Below are 8,677 nucleotides of genomic sequence, written 5' to 3' on the forward strand. Positions count from 1 at the left end.
CTGCATCATTGCACTTGCTCTTATTTAAAACCATCGGGACAGTAGTAAATCAAGCTTTTTGGAAAGCTGAACTCCTCTTCCTTGTTACTTGAAGGATATGTTTCATTCTTACTGCTTAATTTTTTTGGCAAATTGATTTTTTTTTTGTCTTTTTTTTTCCCCAAATACCTCCAAAGGACATAATGTTGCTCAATTAAGTGATTCAGCTGAGTGGATGGAGAAGCAGATGTCTGCGGGCAGTCATGCCTGATATCAACATGCTCACCGCATGAAGCAAAGACTCATTCCGCACTATTTAGTCTGACTGGATGCACCAATCCAGGCTTTTACAGACGCATATGTGAACATAACTCAGCTGCACTTCCGATCTCATTAGGGACAATGTCTAATTAGGCGAACATTCCACGAGACAGCAGTTATGGATGACCAAAACCAGTCATTTAGAGCATCGGGTTAGGAGCTTCAGTGTGAAGTTACATGTCTAACAGACCATCTGTGAGAGGCAGGGGATGATTGCCAGCTGAGGGTGGCCCTACTGTGTTAAGCTGTAGTGGAGCAATGCAGTTTTTTTAATCTTCTTCATCCACTTGTGAATAGCATTGTTCCTTCTCACACACGTCTGTCCACACGTTCTCTGGCCAAGGTCTCCTTGGGTTTGTTCTTTCTCCACTATACATCCTCAAACTGCCTGCTGACTGACCTAGTCATTAGAGATACTGGCGATCTTTTGCTGTCTTTGGGTATCGTCTGGGCCTTGATTTTCAGCTGGAACTACTCCAGCTTTCTGTAGGAAACCCTGCAGTGAAAGCCCTCCTTGCAGCTGCTGGAGATGTGACTCTGTATTCAGGGTAAAGCCTAAGGCAGCTAGCACACTTATAAAGCAGCTGGCCATTAACACGCTCAACACTGGTGTTGGAACGTAAGAAACCAAAGCCCAGAAGGTCTGGCTCTTGGCAGACCTGCAACAGCATGACTTCTTCCCTGATCTGCAAAGGTCCTCTGGGACTTGGTTTGCATTTTAGTGCCTGGAAGTGCTCTGAGCCCCTGCCTCACACGGACTGAAGATTCTCTACTCTCAAGAACCGAAAAGAACAGGACCATCTCATGTGATCTGAAAGAGGAAAAGTTTAGGCTCATGGGAGGTGCGCATGGCCCTCTGCATGGCCACGTCTTCCAAGCCACTCACAGCCGTGCTACATAGGGACGCTACATAGTGCCCCCCTGCAAAGGTCGACCATCTCAGCAACCCACCAGCTTGAGACAAGTCCCTGGGTGCATGCAGTCCAGGCTGGCACAAACACCATGGGGTAAGTGCCCCAAGTCGTCCTTACCTGGGTCCACATCCTTGTTGCTGCAGCTCTTCTTGCACTTTGTCATGCAGCTGGGGGTCACGGCAGCAAAAATGGACGTGTTGTCCCTGTCGTCAAGCCATAGCACGCCAGCTCTACCGTTGAGACTCGCTATGACGTCTTCCCTGTGGAGCCTCTCTTGCCGTTCTTTGAAGTGCTCCAGAATGGGGAGCACGTGCCTCTGATGAGCCGCTTCGCATGGCTCTTCACATGGCTGTACCTCCTGAGCCTCTCACAGCCACGCAATTCTGAAACAGGATGCTACAGCATATACAGTACTCTGCAAAAGTCAGACCACTCCGTCATTTATTTAATTACCAGTCAACATGGTAGTTCATTTATCAGCGTCAGGAAAAAAAAACAGCAAACCGTAAAATTAATGAAGCCTTAATATCTAAATATATTATCTTTTTTTTTTCAGTATTTATTGAGTCCACTGTTTGCCTTTATCACAGCTTCCATTCTTGTCTAGAGACTTGCTTCTGCAAGGATATTTTTCCACATCTACAAAGTTAGGTCTTAGAAATTGGTTGCATTTTCTGCTGCTCACAATAAAATCCACAAAAGTGCAAACTTTCTTCTTTTTTTGTGTATTTACTTTTTTTTCATGACAGCTATACGTCCTTTCAGACTCTTAGTGTTCAGTTGTCTTCTCAGAGCAGAAAGATAGACAGAAACATCTGTGGATTTTTTTTTAGATCTGAAGCAAGAGTGGAGCTTGATTTTCTCCTCTGTCTGAAATAGGAAAGCTTTAAGTACTGTTTATCTGGTGGTGACAGTTTTGGTGGTCTATCAGTCCAGTTTTAAAAACTTGCTCCTCTTTATGCAAGTGGATGATTTTATCTTCTCAGAAATATGTCCTGAAAAATAAACAACTTAATTAATGGCCATTTTGATTGGAAATTAAATAAATGAAGAGTGGTCTCTGACTTTTGCACAGTACTGCACACTTGAATAAATAAGTAATATTTGATTAAGCTCTCATTGCCTGAAATTATGAATGCATGATAATGCATAATGAAACACCAACCCAAAAATAACAGAATTCATTTTCACTTTACAACATAATGAACATGAGTTATGAACACATGCATGTACATACACTTAAATCCAATAAAGTAGTAAAATACAACACGTTGTGCACACATATGCCTTTACTTTGAAGTGAACCGCCTATGATCCTCCATCAACCACCAGAACAAGCTGTTTCAAACGTGTCGACTGAATTTTCCCCCCTCTGAGAAGCAAACATGCTTGTTTTGACAGGAAGTGCCAGGAACATTCGTTTTGGGCTGGAAAGATGAGCATACTCCATACTTTGCCCTGCAAGTGTGATATGTGTTCTGACTGTGCTCGTCTCTCTGTCACCATGGAAATGCTTTTTCCACTTTAGGGGGATTTCAGATTGCTAACAGTGATGTCATAAATGTCATGTAAGTCATCAACATTAACCATTTTTAGATGTGTGTGCTGCACTGGTGTGTTGTGGAAATATGAGGCAAAAACAGCAACATTTTGCTTCAGGCATACAGTACTTGGTTATGTATGTATGCATGTATGCACACACACTCTTTCATGCCTGTTGCAAATGAAGTTCATTCTAAAAATACTGCATTCATATTATTCAACGCTCCAATGATGATTATATAATCATCATTGCTCGAGCATCAGCATAATTTACAAACTTTACCCATACTAAAATAATAATTATAATAAATAAATAACTTTACAGTACAATTCAGAAATACATTGGGGATTTGTGAGTCATTTTACTTTATTCAGGCACTGCTCTTATCTCTGCTGTCTGCAGCCACTTGCAGATCATATCCATCTTCTTATCTCTAGTGCTGCAGCTTTTACGAGTCTCCGCTGGTGAGACAGCCAGTGAGGGGTCACTAAGCTGAGGCTTGTATCTGGAGAGTGTTCCTAGCCTGTGTCCACTCATGCCACATCTACTCTCATGCATGCTCCTTAGTTTGTGGTAGAAGACTCCACAACTGAAGCCCTCCGTCCAGCCATGCTGAATGTGCTCCAGCAAACTGGCCAGGAGGTCATAGTAACGCAAGCAGCCCAAACACTTGTACCTCCTCTCTCCACACACCAGCTCAGCTGCTGTTACTGAACGGATGAAGAAAGGGTCTGTGGAATTCGCAGCCTCCAATGGGTAAACAGAAAGCTTCTGGGGCTCCACCTGATTGGATACATCAGCCACTGTGGGGATGTTCTCTACTTTTGATGGAAGCATGTCCTTCACGGTCTCACCTTTTGGCTTTCTGACTGTCTGTGATGGACCAGGGTTAGGGGTGTCAGATTCAGGCAAAAGCCCAGAGAAGCTGGACTTTGGTCTGGACAAAGAGCTCTTTACCGCTATGGACTGCACCCTCAGGCTGTCTGTTAGGTTCTCACAACCTGGACAGATGTCAGAAGGTTCACATTTATGAGTTAAATGGTCTATTTAGGCCTAAATGGTCTGTACAGCATTGGTTCCCAATCCAAACCCCATGCTTTGCACATATTTGTGTTTTCTCTACACTCTTAACAGCAAAGGTTCCTAAAAGCTTCTTGGCATGTATGATTGGCAGAAAAACTTTGAATTGTTATGGAGGTTCTTTGAACTTTATGAAGGTTCTTCTTGCTCACACATCTTACAAAAAGGGTCCCCAGACCCTGTCTTTTTCGGTTCTTTAGGGAACCAATAGTGGTTCTTCACTGGCATCATTCTAAAAACCCTTTTTTGCCCCTTTATTTTAAGTGTTCTGTAAATGTGTGGGATGTGTGACGTCTGATCTCCAACAAACCAAAAAGTTGAACCAAGTGTTCTAGCTTAAAATGTGCAGAGAATGGGGTGCCCAGAACTGGGATTAGGAACCACTTCTCAGCATAAAGTGAAGTTAACTAGAAGAACATTTCACGACTGTTTAACATGAAGAGCCTTTAGACTATTACAGACAGCGAAAAGGCCATGCATTCCCGAAAACACACAGTGAAAGGCAAAATAATGGCTTTGATTTGCTTTGACCTTTAACAAGCCTGTAAGCCTTTAATGATAAATCCATCTAAGATATAAGCTCTTTTGCCCAAGATTGATTGCCCCTTAGCCTGCTTTATTACATGCCAAAGATTTTCACAGCTTCCTCTCAACTTGTTGACATTATGAAAGGATCTAGGCTGTGCTAGAAATCAATACATCTAAGGAAACATAACAAGCGGTCACCGGACAACATGCCCAGCTTCCCTTGTGCTGAAACATTTATCCTGTTCGTCTTCCATATAAAGTTTATACTTTGGTTGTTTATACTATGTTTGTGGTTTTTAATACTCTGACAAACTTCTCAGACCCAGATTAAGCCTAAACCTGGACTAAAAATTTCCAACTGTCATTTACCTTTGGTGCTGAATTATAGTCCAAGACTAAGCTTAAAGTCAACCTGAAATCAAATTCTATATATCGGTATATAGATTTGATGTACAATACCAATTTAAAAGACAAAATTCTTGTTTTACTATAATCTTTAATTGAAGTATAGCGACTTTTGCCAGCTTTAACCCCTTAAATGGCCTACCAGCAGGCCCCGTTTTATTACACACTTCTATAACCTAAGAATAGTTTGCATTTATATCCCTGTAGTTACTGAATAATAAGGCTTAGTACAACAAGTCTGGCATTTTAAGAGGTTAAAACATTTTCTGATTTTTGATTACGTCACCGTGCACCAGATGGTGGAGAAAAAAAATTATTGACCGGTATCATTTCCCCCACCCCCTTTCACCACCCCCACCTATCATCAAACTAAATGCTAAGGTAGTTCAGAGAACCTCCCTGATATAGCGCTCCAATTTCCTTTAATTTCCTTTAATCCACGTCCGAGAAACTGACCCAATGTATGATATGTAATAAGCTTCTTACAAGCATTTAACTGATATTATAATCAAATATATACATGAAAATCCAAACCACTGAAACATCACCAACCAAACCTGTGATGTCAAACACAATGTTTCACACTTGGTTTAACAGCTCCGTCTCCCAATGGTCAGTTTTAAACTCAAAGAGGGAGATTGTTGAACGTTTTAATAATTTTATTGCAGCAAAAGTGTCATCATTTTCCCATCTTCAGTATTATGGCAGCGCCTAGTTTCATATTATCATCAAAAACCTAAAAGCATAAAATAAGCTAAAGCACAGAATGATGATGTTACCTGTTTTCAAAAGGCTTCTGCTGCCATTGTCTACCCTGCCTGCCTCTTCTTGGGAGACTTTTTTGTGCCGTCCTTTTGAGCGAGGTCTGGAGACATCAAGCTCTGATATGGCAAAAACAGACATAATCTATAATAACTAAGAGAGTTAGAAAGAGTCCAATGTCCATCAAAAATAAATGAAGTATACTGAGTGATTGCATTATTGTTCAGGGCTAGTCTTCCAGACACAGCTTAATTCAACACAAAATTACCGCGCTAATGGAGATTTTTCTTCAGGTGAAAAAGCTTCATAGTCAAGCACTTTGTTGTACAGATGCAAATGATGTAAATTTGTGCTCTCCTCTTCAGGGCGGATGGGAAACCTCTTAAAAACAGTTAAAAATTTAACAAACTATAAAACTAAGAGAGGGTGACTTTGCTAATGAATGGGCAAACTGATGGGGCCCACCCTCAGCTTAATCAGGCAGCAAGAGGCAGAGAGAGAGCAAAAGAAATGTGAAGAGGAAGAAAGAGGCCATGGAATTGAAAGCTGATAATGCAGTCTGTGCCATGGGGAGTTGGATTATACATAATGGCCCTAATAGCATTCCAGAGAAAGGTTGAAAATGGTGTGGTCAAAAGGTTTAATCTTTCGTAGATAGCCGCAAGAAAGAAATTAGGCACAAACAAAAATCACCAGAATTCATTCATGGATTATTAATGACCAACCCCCGACTCTTACCTTGAATTTTCTTCACAACAAAGTCCATTATTCTTTTAAAGCAGCGATAGTACAGGCGGATTCTGCATGAACCCTGCTGGTGTGGAGAGGCAGCATCATCCTCTGTTGCTATTTAAATTTTTGCCTCCTTGTTGCCCTGGCGACTGGAATTTTCTGTACAATTCTTATTCTGATGCCCACAATCCTGTGGAAGATCTCTGATCTACAGCATGGCATGTGTATCTTCTTTGTAATCCACTGAACAGGCTTTGCAGGATGTACACTACCATTCAAAAGTTTGGACTTACTTATTACTTATAATGTAAAACCAATTAGTTTGAAGGGGGCATATCACAGAAAACAAAATGTTCCTCCCTTTCTGGAAGTAAAGGAGTGTGATGTAGTGTGTAAGCACTGTTAAAGTTTTAAAACATAATTTTCCCTCCCCACTCCATAAAATCCATAGATAGAAACTAAGTAGCAGAAAGAGCCCATTTAAACGAATTGTTTTTGTGATATCACAAAAAACAACACATTTACATATATCCACATACTCAGCCTGCAACAGCCCATTCAGACTGCTTTTAGAACAAGGCACCGTTCAGGCCAGCCAATCAGACCAGAGATCAGTCTTAAAAGGTACAGTAATGAAACCGACTGTTTCAATCTAATAGTTAAAAAATGGTTGAAAAATGTAATGTGCAAATGAATTATGACTGTTTTTGGTACATAAACCCACACAAGCATTATAAATGGACTTCAGAGAAAAAATTAAATGCAAGAAAAGTGCAGGGTTCTGCGCTGTGTGTGAAATTGTTATACATATTCCAAAATTTTTCAATTCTAGATGAGTCCTGAATAATGAACAGAGCTGTGTATGACTCCATAATGACTGAGAAAGCTGTACAACATTGAGTATATAATAGTTACATAAATAGTTAACAACCAGGATGCCCCACACTTGAAACGCAATCAAACCTCAAAGCAGATAACCTATCAAAAAATTGAAATAAAAAAGATAATTACAGTTTATTACCTGACATTTAGCATCAATTAATTGAATAAAAACATCTTAAAATACTTCATGGGGTTTAGCTTTAAAGTATTTCAATCTACACAACTTATTACTTAATAAAATAACAGCAAAGATTAATGAAAAGTGAGTCCAAACTTTTGAACGGTCATGTATTAATGACCATGAAGTTGATCTGATGCACAGCTTCTGAAACGCTGAAACTGGCATTTACGTATGTACTATAGAAATATTATACATCTCTTTTGAACGGTCGTAGGTGTCTTTCTGCAGACTCATTCTCAGAAAACGAATAGGGCACCTGCATGTCTTGCCAGACTTGGAGCCAGCTGAAGAAAATGAGCTAAATGAGTGGTGCTGGTGAGAGGATATAGATGGGTCAGCGCGTGTCCTGGTTGGCTCGGCCAACTCCAGCTCTCTGCATTTCAGAGTGGAGTGGCTTGGGTTGTACGCAGACCCTGTTCACCAACACATGGGACGTAGGCGAGCAAGCTGCCTTGATATCAAAGATCCCAAATGTATCACTCACACTGAGGTGTGAGCTGCATTTAACAGAAAGATTATTTCCATTTGTAACGCCATTTTCTCAGGCTACAAACTCACAGCCATATACGGGGTCGTATATAATCCCATTCAATCTAAACTACGCCACATCAGTATATGCGCCCTTGTTCTTGGAGTGAGATTGCACACATGCAAGGCGCTGCGAGAATAAGCGTTTCCTCAGTGCGTCACAGCTAGGGCACACCAACGCCTCCCTGGAATTAGAGGTACGCTCCAAAAGGCTTCCAGAGAAAAAGAGCGAGCTTGGCTTTGGGTGGAAAAAAAAGGAAAGAAAAAGAGGACAGCAGCTTCATTCTGGGTGCTGCTTTGCGAAAGCCCTCTGGTGTGTTCTGTAGCAGTGCGGTTACGGGGTTCTGCTAATCCCCTCCCGCCGCCCGAGTACGAGGCAGATGACACTAAACAAAGGAGGCCCACGCACAGTACGAAATATCAAACAGACGCGCATCATGAATGAGTAATTTCGAATGACTGCGGGGCAGAGCGCAGAGCGAGGAGCGACTTGGCATGAGTGCTCCCTCATACTCAGCTGCACATGTTCAAACCAATCAGATATGCTGAGAGTGAGGACTCTCTCTTCTCCTCCTTCCATCTTCTTCCCCATCTCTCTCACATACACCCTCTCTCTCTCTCGCTCTCTAAGCACTGGCATGAAAAAAAAGAATGCACATGTGCTATACTTCTGAGAAAACTTTAGGATTTAATATTCCACCAGTGCTGGGTTTGATTTCAGCTTCCTCATAATCCCTTTGCAAGAGAAAGCGATGGAAGTAGGCCTAAGAAAAAGGGGATTTCAAAGGGATGTTATGGCTGGAAAGATTAGTGTTCTAGAGT

The sequence above is a fragment of the Colossoma macropomum genome, unplaced genomic scaffold (genome assembly GCF_904425465.1).
Source record: "Colossoma macropomum unplaced genomic scaffold, Colossoma_macropomum, whole genome shotgun sequence".
Lineage (NCBI taxonomy): Eukaryota > Metazoa > Chordata > Actinopteri > Characiformes > Serrasalmidae > Colossoma > Colossoma macropomum.